This window comes from Pristiophorus japonicus, chromosome 1 (assembly GCF_044704955.1).
Source record: "Pristiophorus japonicus isolate sPriJap1 chromosome 1, sPriJap1.hap1, whole genome shotgun sequence".
Taxonomy (NCBI): domain Eukaryota; kingdom Metazoa; phylum Chordata; class Chondrichthyes; family Pristiophoridae; genus Pristiophorus; species Pristiophorus japonicus.
The window spans coordinates 297,706,423-297,722,106 of record NC_091977.1 but is presented as its reverse complement, the minus strand read 5'-3'; the positions used below and the strand labels follow the sequence as shown (position 1 = coordinate 297,722,106).

The window sequence follows — 15,684 nt, the reverse complement described above, 5'->3', positions numbered from 1 at the left end:
ACAATCTATATTAATGATTTGGATGAAGGGACCGAGTGTAATGTAGCCAAGTTTGCTGATGGTACAAAGATTGGTGGGAAAGCAAATTGTGAGGAGTACACAAAAAATCTGCAAAGGGATATAGACAGGCTAAGTGCGTGGGGAAAAATTTGACAGATGGAGTATAATGTAGGAAACTGTGAGGTTATCCACTTTGGCAGAAAAAATAGAAAATCAAATTATAATTTAAATGGAGAAAAATTGCAAGGTGCTGCAGTACAGAGGGACCTGGAGGTCCTTGTGCATGAAACACAAAAAGTTAGTATGCAAGTACAGCAAATAATCAGGAAGGCAAATGAAATATTGGCCTTTATTGCAAAGGGGGATAGAGTATAAAAGCAGAGAAGTCCTGCTACAACTGTACAGGGTATTGGTATGGCCACACCTGAAGTAATGCGTACAGTTTTGGTCTCCGTATTTAAGGAAGGATATACTTGCATTGGAGGCTGTTGAGAGAAGGTTCACTCAGTTGATTCCGGAGATGAGAGGGTTGACTTATGAAGATAGGTTGAGTAGGTTGGGCCTATACTCAATGGAGTTCAGAAGAATGAGAGGTGATCTTATCGAAACATATAAGATAATGAGGGGGCTCGACAAGGTGGATGCAGAGAGGATATTTCCCACTCATAGGGGAAATTAAAACTAGGGGCCCAAGTTTCGAGCCGCGCCGAGAACGTCGCAGTCCTGACCTGGTCGCCCGTTTTTCGTGCCACAAAGTGCGCCTAAAAAAAACTTCCAGATTCTCCAGCTCCCTGCAGGTCGTTTGCAGCTCGGCGCAGCGCAGCACGAGCTGTAGGGGGCGGAGCCAGGTCCCTGCGCTGAAAACAGTGCCAGGACCTCTGCACATGCGCGCGACAGTGGGCGCGCATGTGCAGTAGCTCCAGGCGCCCAAAACTGTGTGGGAGGGGCCGAAGCACGCAGCCCCTAGCCCTGGCCCAATGGCTCCTCCCACGGCCAGCTCCTGCTTCCTCCCGACCCGACTCAACTCCCGCTTCCCACCTCCGGACCGGACCCGACACCGACCCGACTCCCGCTTCACCCCCCCCCCCCCCTCCCCCCCCCCCCCGCCCCTGGACCGGACCCGACCCCGACCCCGACACCGACCCGACTCCCGCTTCCCGCCCCCGGACCGGACCGGACCTGACCCGACTCCCGCTTCCCTCCGCCCCCAGCCTCCGGACCGGACCCGACACCAACACTGACCCGACTCCCGCTTCCCCCCCCCACCCCTGACTGGACCCGACCTGACCTCCCTCCCACCGACCTGACCTCCCTCTCCCTCCCTCCCCCCGACCCGAACCGAACCGACCTCCCTCCCACCACCCCCCCGGCCCCGACCTGCGCTCCCGACCCCGACCCGCGCTCTCCCCGACCCGACCCGCGATCCCGACCCGACCCAACGCCACCTACCTGTAAATCTGGTGCTGGGGACGGGCCCTGCCCGAAGTCTTGGGCCCTGCCCGAAGTCTCGGGACCGGCCGGGCCCGGCCCATTCAGCCTCCCTCTCCCTTCTCCTTTCCCCCCTCCCCCCTCCCCCCATCTCCTCTCCCCCACCTTCTCCTTCCCTCCCCATCTCCTTTCCCCCCCTCCTTTCCCTCCCTTCTCCTTTCCCCCCTCCCCCCCTTCCCCCTTCTCCTCCTCCTTCCCCCTTCTCCTCCTCCCTCCCCCCTCCCCCTTCTCTCCTTCTCCCCCATCCCACCCTCTGCTCCCCGCCTCTCTCCCTCTGCTCCCCCCCTCTCTCCCTCTACCCCCCTCCTCCCCCTCCCCTCACTGTCAGAAACACAGACACTGACAGAGAATGAGAGACACACACAGACAGACAGAGAGATAGAGACACTGACAGAGACACACTGGTGGGGGGGAGGGGGGGCATCCCAGCACGCTGTTGGAGGGCTCCCGGTGCTGCAGTCGGTAAGTAGAAAATGTTTTATTTATTGATTTAAAAAAAAAATATTTCTTATTAATTTTTTTTGATTGATTTATTGGTTGATTTATTGATGTTTTTATCATTTATTATTGATGATGGCTCTTTATTTGTAAAACGTGTTTAATGTTTGTAAACTTCCCTTTAACCCCCTCCCCCCCCATTCCCTACGCCTGATTTGTAACCTACGCCTGATTTTCTAAAGTGTAGACAAGGTTTTTTCGAGCGTACAAAAATCTTCACTTACTCCATTCTAAGTTAGCTTGGAGTAAGTTTTCACTGACGAAACTTTGAAAACAGGCGTAAGTGGCCGGACACGCCCCCTTTTGAAAAAAAAATTCTGTTCCAAAGTGAAACTGTTCTAACTGACTAGAACTGGAGCAAACTAAATGGCGAGAATTCCGATTTCTAAGATACTCTGTTCTACACCAGTTGCTCCTAAAAATCAGGAGCAAATCATGGCGAAACTTGGGGCCATAGTCTCAGAATAAGGGGCCACCCATTTAAAACTGAGATGAGGAGGAATTTCTTCTCTCAGAGGATTGTAAATCTATGGAATTCTCTGCCCCAGAGAGCTGTGGAGGCTGGATCATTGAATATATTTAAGACTGAGATAGACAGATTTTTGAGCAATAAAATTACGGGGAGCGGGCAGGGAAGTGGAGCTGAGTCCCTGATCTGATCAGCCATGATCTTATTAAATGGCGGAGCAGGCTCGAGGGGCCAGGTGGCCTACTCCTGCTCCTATTTCTTATGTTCTTAGCTAGTCTGGCCAGGATGTGACTTCAGCCCCACACCAATGTGATCAACTCTTAACAGCCTACTGAATTAGCCTAACAAGCCGCTTAATTCTATTAAACCACTACAAAGAATAACTAGAATAAAACCAGATGGACTACTTGGCTGTGCTTCATCATCGTTCCTTCATCATCGCTGGGTCAATGAATGAACTAATCCTGAAACTCCCTATCTAACAGCGCAATGGGAGTACCTTCACCACATGGACTGCAGCGGTTGAAGAAATTTCACTCACCACCTTCTCCGAGTAACTAGAGATGGAAAGTAAATGCTGGCCTTGCCAGTGATGTCCAGATCTCAAGAATGGAAAAAAAACTCACGCTCTCACTTGGTCAGGGAGTCCCCTGGGGCAGAGGAATAGGGAGCCTGTGAAATGTGTTGTTGCACAATCTGCCAACCAGAGAGCATCCGCCAAGTGGGAATGATCCCATCAGGTGGAAAACCCATCCCAAAATCTGTTTACTCCCAGACTGCCTCTAGCCTGCAGTTCTAAAGTACAAAACAAAGTAGGAAGAGGTGACTGAGAGACATCAGAACGTGTAAAGACTCCTCTCTTTCTATAACCTTCAACACTATGAAGTAATTCGGTAGTATTTATGCCCCATTTAATTTCCATTGCTTATTTCAGCACATGGTGATCTGGTCGTGCTTTGTTTCATATAAGATGAGTATGTTTGTACAGTAGTTTTCCTTGAGCATCAGTGGCTTTACAAATTGTACACTAATAATGTGCACATAATAAATCTTCAGAATTTTATTGGCAGTCCTGTGTATTGTTTTTTTTAAAGGTTATATTAAAGCTTGCTTGCTGTATGCACCCTGCCATTGGAATGACTCTGTTTCACACATTCGGAATAAATGAGGCACGGTTGAAGAGCTAATTTAATTTTAAATTGCTTCAGTCACAAAAAATGCAACACAAATCCCTCTATAGACTGCCAATGGAAAATAGTGCTACATTGGCACAATGGTAATGTGATGACATATTTCTGTGGCTATACCTTTTCCAGAAATAACATTAGCAGGAAGTTTTGAAAAATACTGTACATTGGTTAGCAATACTTGGCTGAAGTTTGTCCTGGACTGCTTGGGACTTCCGGAATCACTGAGTAATTTCAAGGAGAGGGAGAAAAAATAATCAGTCATTTTGGACATTGGATTATTTTAAGACTCTTTCGAATCTTGGCATCTTCCAGTCAAGTCCGATGTAATCGCTTTCTGAGCAATTACTACCGTAAAATGTGGTGAACAGCATCTGTAACCCTTTCCATTAATGGTTCACATTTAAGCATTGTCGGTGATGGGCAAATAGATACCACCAGGTAGGTTATCCAAGTCCTCACTTGTGGTGAGGCTCCTGGTTAGGTGCAGGCGTGAATAGGAAATTGTAGGAATGCTGCTGTCCGTTGAAATTGTGAATGGGAAAAACACCGGCACATATGCCCGATTTCCTGTCCTGCCCTCACTGTGGGCCTAGTACTTCACCTCAGGAGCACACTATGAAAATCTGTCCTTGTAACTGATTTCTAACGGTGTAGTTGCTGTGCACTTTGTGTCACAGAAAGTGGTTTCAGCACTGGGCTGATGTAGATGTTAGCTCGGTATTTACCAGTGGGCTGTGAGACCCCCTTGAGCAGTTCTTCACTCGCTGCTTCAGTTTTGCATCAGTTGCAGTATACCTCCAACTGTAACTGGGGCCAGAGCAACATACTCTTTTTGAACTGAAGTTTATAAAAGAGCCCACCGCCTTTACGTTCTAATGGTGGAAAAGAGTCGGAGCAGTTAGTACTTTACTGCCATTGAAACTGTCATTGACCAGTGAGCAGAGTTCTACATGTACACTCAAATAGGTATGCAGAGCCTGTATAACCTCGAGTAAGCTCGCCTACTGGGGGTGCAGGATAACTACACCAAATTAAGCTACCAGGTTTAACTCCCAAAATAAAGGGGCTGAAATTGCCCTCCACCCGAAACGAGGCACACCTATCGATCGCGAAGGGTTCTGTCTGCCCCAATGCATGGGACGGACAATCCAGAGATTGTGGTTTTATTTGGAGCGGGGCAGAAGTGGGGGCGGGTCGGAGTGACCGATACTACAAGTCATCAACGGCGCGCTGATGACATCATCGTGCTGGCGCATCACAACATCCCTCCCCTTCAGTTAAAGGGAAGGGCCGCTGCGAACTCTGCAGCCACTTTAGTGGTGAATACTGAGCCACCAGGGAGGGTTTCGGCCATGCCAGCAGCCTAGCACCCAAGAGTGGGTGCCAGGCTGCCTGTTGGTGGCCCGGCCGAACCCGCAGCCACAAAAAATAACATGGAGTCACCGGCACCACCACCTCTCCTTTAAGGGCGGCCGCGCCACCAAGCCACAGAAAGGTTACCGACAGCAAAAGCTGTCAGTGGCACCAACCAACCGGCGATGAATGCCGGGCAATTGCTGGGCAATTTCCACAAGGGGCAATTTCTCGCAGGGCAATTTCGGAACGGGGTTGCCACCGGTCGGTAAGGGGTCAGCGCGCGCACGACGCAGTGGGAAAACGGACAGAGCGGTCCTGTACATCGCTCCAAAAGTAAAGGAGGGCAATATCTAAAATGGTGGCCCCTCTGCGGCGACTCAGTGGTCAGTCTGCACCGACCCGTGGCCGCTGCTTTCAGGTGGCCATGGGCCTTATAGAAAGGGGAAATTCTGGCCCCAAACTGTCTGGCCATTTTGGAACCAGTGGCATACTTATGAGCTTGAGCATTTCCTGTGGTTGATTGGGCCTCAGCTATTGGAGCTGAGAACTTGTCAGTGATCTTGACCATAAAAGGACCTTGCATATTAATCTTTTATGCCCCATTCCGGGTGCCCAGCGTCTTGTTTTACCTGAATCTGCAAGTCTGCTGCTGATCTACAGAAAACAAATCCAACAGCAGGAATGAGAGGGAGTTGGCTGCTAAATGCGGAGTCCTGGAATCTAACTTTGAAAACATCCACTATAAACCAGTTTGAATCCAGTTTGTGCATTGCACCATCAAACTGCTCCTATGGCATCACTCGTTTGAGTCTCGACATGATGAGAGTTAAAGCTGTGAATGGTATCTGATCAGGAACTTGGCTTGAACCCAATTCAGCAAATCTTTATTTGGCTTCTGAAGCCAAAGCAAATTATTTTGGAATCAAAGCTTCTTCAATGACTTGAGCTAACTGCATTATACTGCTTCTAAATAATGCTGGTGGCTCTTAGCTAATTAGTTTGGCAAATGCCGACTCCAATCCACTGTAAATATGGATTTTTTTTCTCTGGTTAATCTATTCAAATACTAAGGGACTGAAAATCGGTACCGTCAGTAACTGCTATGAAGCGGCAGCGAAATTGGGTTCACTGCCCCCGAGAGGAAGTGGAGCGCAATAGCGCAAGCTTCACTTCCTCTTGGCGGTGGGACTGGGGCGCTAAGCATGGGAATTTTCCAGCGCTATGCGGAGCGCTGTGTAGTGCTGGTGGGAGCATAGGGCCGCCCCCTTCTGTTAAAGGGGAGGGCACGCTGCCAACTCTGTATTGGGGAGAAAGGGCCACCACTTCGGCATCGGGGAGCGGTGGCAGCAACTCGGCACAGAGGCGGAGTGCCGGGCTGCAACATTGCGGCATGGATCCCACAAATTGAACAAGGCAAGGCTGCGACCGGTAAGTCGGCCATTTTAAATAAAGCGCGCGCCGCACCTTCCCATTCATTTTCACCTCGCGAGCGGAGTGTGGCCCGTTTTGCGACGGTGCGCGCAATGCCCATGACGGCCTCATTTTTGGCATCGAATTTTCGTTCTGGGGCGAAAATGGAATGTCATTGCTGTCGTAGCAGCCCGAGGTGCTACCGGCAGGAGCGGGCACTACCAGTTTGTGCCCCGCTAACTCCCGTGGAATTTCGCAGGAGACGGTAGCGACCCTGAAGTCGTTTGCGCCCGTAATGGGAAGCGCGAATAACCTGAATTTCTCCCCCTAAGACTATTCATTGTCCTAGTGACACATTGCTTTTTACAATCATAGAATCCTAGAGTTGTTACAGCAGAGAAGGAGGCAATTTGGCCCGTTGAGCCCGTGCTGGCTCTTTGCAAGAACAATTCAGCTAGTCCCACTCTCCCACCCTAGCCCTGCAAATGTTTTTCCTTCAGATACTTATCCAATTCCCTTTTGAAAGTTATTGCCAGTGTACTATCACTTCTGCCATGTAACTCATTCCTCGAAGAACAATAGGACATCCCCATTCTTCTATTACATTGTGGTATTTTTGTGCAACATTGTTGCAAACATGTTTTGACACTTAAAGTAGGAATAAATACAAGGAAGTAACTTGCTTTTTTTATGTTAGCACCTCAAATTGGAAAAATCAGTAGATTGCTGTAATCATTACTGTTATGTGTACAAATACAGCAGGCAATTTGCACATAGCAAAGTCTCACCAACAGCAAATGCAGTTAATCTATGGGCTCATTGCCATCCACCGGAACAGGTAGGTGGGGTTCCCGTTTACCACCTCCCCTGAAAGCCGGCACTTCTGACACTGCAGCAATCCATCAGTGATGTGTCGGCCTGCATTATGTGCTTAAATCCTGGAGAGGGCGCATCCACTGACTCAGATAAATAGAACAGTAAGAAAGGAAAATAAAGACAAAACAACAACTTGCATTAATGTAGCAAAATGTCCCAAGGTGCTTAATAAAAACATCTTTGACACCCAGCCACAGATGGACACATCAGGACAGATGGCCAAAAGCTTGGTCAAAGTCATAGGTTTTAAGGAGCATCTTAAAGGAGGAGAGAGAGGCAGAGAGGTTTAGGGAGGGAGCTCCAGAGCTTGGGACCTAGGCAGCTGAAAGTACAGCCGCCAATGGTGGAGTGAATAAAATCGGGGATGTGCAAGAGGCTAGAATGTGAGGAATGCAGGCGGTTGCAGGGCTGGAGGAGGTTACAGAGATAGGGAAGGGTGAGGTCATGGAGGGATTTGAAAACCAGGATGAGGATTTTAAAATAAAGGCGCTGTCTGACTGAGAGCCAGTGTAGGTCAGCGAGCACAGGGGTGATGGGTGAATGAGCCTTGGAGTGAGTTAAGATACAGGCAGCAGAGTTTTGGAAAACAAAATGCAAGAAGAGATAAATTTAAAAGCAATGAGATGAAATTGTCAATAAAGTAACAGCAAAAGAGAGGAACAAATTCAATCATTGGCACTTTCATCTTTTTTCAGTGTTTTTCTCTTTAAAATGATAATTCTCTGGTGTCTTGTCTTATTTTCTTCTGTCTTTTGGGCTTCCTTTTGGCATGTGCAGCACCCTGGCCCAAGAAGGTCAGCGGACACTACTGCCAGTTACTGATACAAGCATGTGTGAGGAAGAATCCATCATCTCTCCCTGACAGCTCAGCCGAGGTCAGAAATGCCCCATGGGGGGAACTGCACACATATCTGAGAAGAAATGTATCCTCCTCGAGGTGCGAAATGTTTAGGGAAAGGAATATTTTCCACTGTCAGCACCAAGGGGTTACATACAGAGTGAAACTCAGTCTACTTTGCTGAACTAACAATCCACAACTGCGGAGCAATTTATTTTCCATTTCTTACATCGGCCAACCTCTTGACTTGTGAGTAAAATTGCAAAATGTACAGAACTGCGGACAGTTTTTTTACTAATTTGAAAACCGGGTTGAAACTGCTGTAAGATTTAGAATCACAGGTCACACACAGATATCCAAAGGGTCTTGGGAGTTATAAGGCATTTTATTAGGGAGCGGTAGTTCAAACATAGTCAAACAAACACAGAATCGGGATAGACTTAGTAGACATACGACTGTGACCAGTAGCTGTTATTAGTCCCGATCGGATAGACGGCTGGTGGTACGAACAGCTCTTATCTTCATCGTCTGCCCTGAAATGCCTTCTAGGTCTTTCTTTTATTCTCTTTTTAGGGGTGGGTCTGGAGTAAGATATGGACAGGACCATTTAACCTATGACATGTTGGGTTCTTTGTCTCAATTCTTGGGTGAAACCCTTCTCTTCACATCCTCGCACGGTTGGAGTCAGACTTACTATTCTTTGCCTTCAGATGTTTGAAGCTGCCTGTTATCAGTTATTTATGTTCACCCTGTTCCAGTCACTTTAGCTATTGTACCTTGGAATGAACTCTTCAATTCTAACACCAGTCTAAAGAGACAGCTTGGTCTCAAGTTATTTCTTCCAGTTCATGATTTCTTACACTGCCTGAACTTGTTTCACATAGAATATTTACAGGCACCCGCCAACTCATCTTTTGATTCACTGTAAGTTGTTACAAGTTAAGTCCTTTTAACAACATACATGGTATAAACCTAAAGGGGGTGCATGAACAGAGATACCTGGGGGTATATATGCACAAATTGTTGAAGATGGCAGAACAGGTTGCGAAAGCAGTTTAAAAAAAAGCTTATGGGATCCTGGGCTTCATGAATAGAGGTGTAAAGTAAAAAAGCGTGGAAATTATGATGAACCTTTATAAAACACTGGTTATAAAACATCCTCAACTAAAGTATTGTGTCCAATTCTGTGCACCGCACTTTAGGAAGGATGTGAAGGCCTTAGAGGGTGCAGAAAAGATTTACGAGAATGATTCCAGGGATTAGGGACTTCAGTTATGTGGATAGACTGGAGAAGCTGGGGTTGTTCTCCTTAGAGCGGAGAAGATTGAGAGGAGATTTGATAGAGATGTTCAAAATCATGAGGGGCCTGGACAGAGTAGATAGAGAAAATGTTCCCATTGGCAGAAGGGTCGATAACCAGAGGACACAGATTTTAGGTGATGGCAAAAGAACCATAGACGACATAAATAAAACTTTTTTACGCAACGAGTGGTTAGGATCTGGAACGCACTGCCTGAAAAGGTGGTGGAGGCAGACTCAATCACTGCTTTCAAAAGTTGGATAAGCACCTGGAAGAAAATAAATTGCCGGGCTGCAGGGAATGGGTGGGGGAGTGGGCCTAGCTGAAGTGCTCTTGCAGAGAGCCAGCACGGGCTCGACTGGCCGAATGGCCTTCTTCCCTGCTGTAACCATTCTATGATTCTATGAAGGCATCATTCAATCAACTTGGATAGGTTAGGTGAGTGGGCAAATGCATGGCAGATGAAGTGTAATGTGGATAAATGTGAGGTTATCCACTTTGGTGGTAAAAACAGAGAGACAGACTATTATCTGAATGGTGACAGATTAGGAAAAGGGGAGGTGCAAAGCGACCTGGGTGTCATGGTACATCAGTCATTGAAGGTTGGCATGCAGGTACAGCAGGCGGTTAAGAAAGCAAATGGCATGTTGGCCTTCATAGCGAGGGGATTTGAGTACAGGGGCAGGGAGATGTTGCTACAGTTGTACAGGGCCTTGGTGAGGCCACACCTGGAGTATTGTGTACAGTTTTGGTCTCCTAACCTGAGGAAGGACATTCTTGCTATTGAGGGAGTGCAGCGAAGGTTCACCAGACTGATTCCCGGGATGGCGGGACTGACCTATCAAGAAAGACTGGATCAACTGGGCTTGTATTCACTGGAGTTCAGAAGAATGAGAGGGGACCTCATAGAAACGTTTAAAATTCTGACGGGGTTAGACAGGTTAGATGCAGGAAGAATGTTCCCAATGTTGGGGAAGTCCAGAACCAGGGGACACAGTCTAAGGATAAGGGGTAAGCCATTTAGGACCGAGATGAGGAGGAACTTCTTCACCCAGAGAGTGGTGAACCTGTGGAATTCTCTACCACAGAAAGTTGTTGAGGCCAATTCACTAAATATATTCAAAAAGGAGTTAGATGAAGTCCTTACTACTAGGGGGATCAAGGGGTATGGCGAGAAAGCAGGAATGGGGTACTGAAGTTGCATGTTCAGCCATGAACTCATTGAATGGCAGTGCAGGCTAGAAGGGCCGAATGGCCTACTCCTGCACCTATTTTCTATGTTTCTATGGCACCAAGAAGCCCTAGCAAAGCTGTAATCAGTGGGAAAACTCTCCAGGGGCTGGAGTTATACTTGACAAAAAAGAAAATGATCATGATTGTCAGGGGCCAATTATTACAACCCAGAAGGGGGCAAGGGAAGTTCAAGCAGATTAAAGGAGCACCACAAGGATCCACTAACACGGCGCTCCTGTTTACCACACTCTTGAATAGCCACCTCTTTGACCAGGTTTTTGGTGACCGATCATGATATCTTCCTCTTTGGTGGCTGTTCATTCTTTCCTTGGTCAGAATTATTTACAGGTTAATTAATGCACAGAAGCCAAATGGTACGGAAAGACTGAATCAGCACAATATTTAAACATTGGAATCCATCCAAGAGGGGTTAAAGTACCCTTTTTTTGAATGTACTATTTTTGTTATTTGGTAGTGAGAAGACTTTGGATAAAAGTCTTGGTAATGGTTGGTTGTACATGGACATAAATAAAAACTGTGGGAGAATTCCCTAGTATTTATTCAGTCCCAGTAATTTTGAAGTCAGTTGTCAACCATCGATGATTAAAGACAGAATGGTCCAATAAATAAGGACGTGCATTTATACGGCATCTTTAACGTCCTCAGCACCAACAAACACTTCAAAAGGAAGTGTAGGCACTTTACAGCAAGGTTCCACAAATTATAAGATAAATGACCAATTAAACAACAACAAATTGCATTTAGAAAGTGCCGTTAATACAGTAAAACATCCCAAGACACTTCACAGAGACATTATCAAACAATATTTGATGCTGAGCCACATAAGGAGATATTAGGACAGGTGACTTGTTCAAAGGGATAGGTTTTATGGAGCGTTTTAAAGGAGGAGAGAGAGATAGAGAGGTGGAGAGGTTTAGGGAGGGAGTTCCAGAGCTTAGGGCCTAGACAACAGAAGGCACGGCCGACAATGGTGGAATGATTAAAATAGGAGATGCGCAAAAGGCCAGAGTTGGAGGAGTGCGAATATCTCATTTAAATGATGTTAGTTGAGGGATAACTGTTGACCAGGGCACCAGGAAAACTCCCGCCCTCTTCAAATATGGCCATTGGATCTTTTACATCCACCTGAGAGGGCAGACAGAGCCTCCATTTAACATCTCACTTGAAAGGCAGCACTCACTCTCTCAATACTGCGCTGCTATGCCAGCCGAGATTATGTGCTCGAGTTTCTGGAATGTGGCTGGAACCCACAACCTTCTGACTCAGAGGCAAGAGTGCTACCATTGAGCCAAGGCTATTGCATGGAATGCTGATGAGAAATTGGTCACATGTAATCTATTTATGAGGACCTGTTGATATGTCAATAATGTATAATATGGTTAGAACCTAGAAAAAAGTCCCTCTATCCTGATTCATTTCTAAATGAATTTATCTGGCCTAATCCCATAAACAATTCAAAACTATATGAAATAAAATACAGAAATCTCTGTTTTGTCACAAAACCAAATATGCATCGAACAAATTAATATTTAAAGTTGTGTTTTTTTTGCCAGCAGGACAGATGTATGACCTTGTGGGTTCAAGTCGCAGGTACTTCAGCACAAAAATCGAGGCTGACACTTCAGTGCAGTGCTGAGGGAGCGCTGCACTGTCGGAGGGGCCGTCTTTCAGATAAGACGTTAAACCGAGGCCCTGTCTGCTCTCTCAGGTAGGCATAAAAGATCCCATGGCATTCTTTCGAAGAAGAGCAGGGGAGTTATCCCCGGTGTCCTAGGCAATATTTACCCCTCAGTCAACATCACTAAAACAAATTATCTGGTCATTATCACATTGCTGTTTGAGGGAGCTTGCTGTGCGCAAATTGGCTGCCGTGTTTTCTACATTACAACAAGAACTACACTCCAAAAAGTACTTCATTGACTGTAAAGCCCTTTGAGACGTCCAGTGGTCGTGAAAGGCACTATATAAATACAAGTCTTTCAATTGCATCAGGTTACTGGATTAGTTCAGGTTAAGCAATCTAAGGTAAACTTGTCCAGATACTGATACCCATAATTTAATTTGGTATGAGTGCCCAGCTACATATATAATGCTCATTTTTCATCTTTCCAGCCTGTCTTGGTATGTGAGCTTGCTTTGATTGCTTGTCACTCCTGTTTTAGCATTGGTGCTTTTTTCTTCTGTTGTGTAGAATTCACTGCACCATATGCCTGCACTGTCTGCTATGGTCTGTAGCTGTTTATCCAGAAATCCAAAGGTGTAGTGGCAAAACTATAAGTATGCACCAAAATATCACATGATCATTGGATCATACATAATCAATGCAGTGAAAGAATCCCACTAAATGTATTACTTTTATATAAATATTGCAAAATACAACATACAGCTATGATACTGCAGAAAATCGAGAAAATCTTATCTATAAAGCACATTCCAGTTACAATCACTGAGCTGAGTTCCAGGAGCATATAATAACTAGTTATGGATGTACGGTTCAAGTCCTGGTGACATCTGCAGACTTGAGGGTTTGCAGCCAGGTCCTCACACATGGCTCTGGTTCAGTGTGTAGACTGGAAGCTCACAAAGTTTGATAAACCTCGGGGGGGGGGAGCGGATACTTGCCCGATGAGCAGTAACTATATTTTGTGATCTTGAGAAGTATGGGTCTTGAGGAACAAGGAGAAAAGGCTAGGATTAGAATTAAAAGATACAACCGCCATGGCTAACAAAGAATGGTAGTGCAAGCTCAAATTCAAGAAAGTGGAGTTGGACTAACAAGCAGGTGAATTGAAATATGTAACCCCCTAGTGAATTTATGCACAGGCAAATATAATATAATACATAAGTAATAGACTTCAAGCGGACATGGACATGCTGGTTGAATGTGCCATGGACACATGGCAGACGAAATTTAATGCAGAAAAGTGTGAGTTGATACATTTTAGTAGGATGAATGAGGAAGTTATGCTGAATCTATACAAAATACTAGTTCGGTCCCAGCTGGAGTATTATGTCCCATTCTGGGCACCACACTTTAAGAAAGCCGTGAAGACTTTGGAGAGATTTACTAGAATGGTTCCATGGATGATGGATGACAGTTATGAGGATAGACTGGAGATGCTGGGGTTGTTCTCCTTAGAGCAGAGAAGGAGATTTGATAGAGGTGTTTAAAATCATTAAGGGTTTAGATGGAGTAAATAAAGAGAAGCTGTTTCCAATGACTGAAGGGTCAATAACCAGAGGGTATAGACATGAGGTGATTGGATTGACAAAAGAACCAGAGGCGACATGAATAAAAATCTTTTTACACAATGAGTGAAAAGCATTTGGAATGCACTGTCTGATCGGGTGGTGGAAACAGAGTCAAGAGTAATCTTCAAAAGGGAGTTTGATAAATAATTGTAGGAGAAAAAAACTGCAGGGATATGGGGAAAGTGCGGGGGTGTGGGACTAACTAGATTGCTTTTCGAAAGAGCTGTGCAGACTCGATGGGCCGAATGGCTTCCTTCTGTGCTGTACTATTCTATGATTCTATGACAGGCGACTAAGCTGACCAGACAACTACACACCCATGAGCTTAACACCAATAGCAGTTAAAATAATATATATGGTAAAATAGGTAAAGTGAGATCATATCATAGAAGTTTACAGCACAGAAGGAGGCCATTCAGCCCATTGTATCTGTGCTAGCCGAAAAAGAGCTATCCAGCCTAATCCCACTTTCCAGCTCTTGATCCGTAGCATTGTCTTTGATCCCCGCCACAAACTGCATTCCATCCCTCTCCTTAGCATCTGTCTGAGGCTAAATCACACCGTTCGCAACCTAGGTGTCATATTTGACCCTGAACTGAGCTTCCGACTACATATTCACAGCTTAACTAAAACTGTCTATTTCCACCTCCATAACATCGCCCGTCTCCGCCCTTGCCTCAGCTCATCTGCTGCTGAAACCCTCATCCATGCCTTTGTTACCTCTAGACTTGGCTACTCCCAACGCAATCCTGGCTGGCCTCCCACATTCTACCCTATGTAAACTTGAGGTCATCCAAAACTCAGCAGCCCATGTCCTAACTCGCACCAAGTCCCGCTCACCCATCACCCCTGTGCTCGCTGACCTACATTGGCTTCCAGTTAAGCAACACCTCGATTTCAAAATTCTCATCCTTGTTTACAAATCCCTCCATGGCCTCGCCCCTTCCTATCTCTGTAATTTCCTTTAACCTCACAACCCCCCAAGATGCCTGCACTCCTCAAATTCTGCCCTCTTGAGCATCCCGGATTATTACTGCTCAACCAAGCCCCAAGCTTGGAACTCGCTCCCTAAACCTCTCTGACCTGCTACCTCTCTTTCCTCCTTTAAGACGCTCCTTAAAACCTACCTCTTTGACCAAGCTTTTGGTCATCTGCCGTAATTTCTTCTTATGTGGCTCAGTGTCAAATTTATTTGTTTTATCTTAAAACACTCCTGTGCAGCGCCTTGGGATGTTTTACTACATTAAAGACGCTATCTAAATACTTGTTGTTGTAGGTTACGGCTCTTTTTAAATGTGATGAGGGTTTCTGCCTCTACCACCCTTTCAGGCAGTGAGTTTCAGACCCCCACCACGTTCTTCTCCTCAACTACCCTCTAAACCTTCTACCAATTACTTTAAATCTGGTTATTGACCTCTCTGCTAAGGGAAATATTCAGATTATTATCTGAATGGTGGCAGACTAGGAAAAGGGGAGGTGCAACGAGACCTGGGTGTCATGGTTCATCAGTCACTGAAAGTGGGCACGCAGGTACAGCAGGCGGTAAAGAAGGCAAATGGTATGTTGGCCTTCATAGCTAGGGGATTTGAATATAGAAGCAGGGAGGTCTTACTGCAGTTGTACAGGGCCTTAGTGAGGCCTCACCTGGAATATTGTGTTCAGTTTTGATCTCCTAGTCTGAGGAAGGACGTTCTTGCTATTGAGGGAGTGCAGCGAAGGTTCACCAGACTGATTCCAGGGATGGCTGGGCTGT

The 15,684-nt window shown here is 46.1% G+C and overlaps 1 protein-coding gene across 2 annotated transcripts in view; it reads left to right on the top strand.

Moving 5' to 3' along the window:
- Positions 1-15,684, top strand: part of LOC139271122 (neurocalcin-delta) — a 484,215-nt gene that overhangs the window by 71,110 nt on the left and 397,421 nt on the right. Inside the window, exon 2 of one of the 2 annotated variants that reach the window (XM_070888488.1) lies at positions 12,233-12,387. The exons of the other annotated variant lie outside the window; for it this stretch is intronic. The gene's annotated coding sequence lies outside the window, so the exon portion shown is untranslated. The remainder of the gene's footprint in view (positions 1-12,232; positions 12,388-15,684) is intronic. 2 annotated transcript variants of the gene reach the window in all.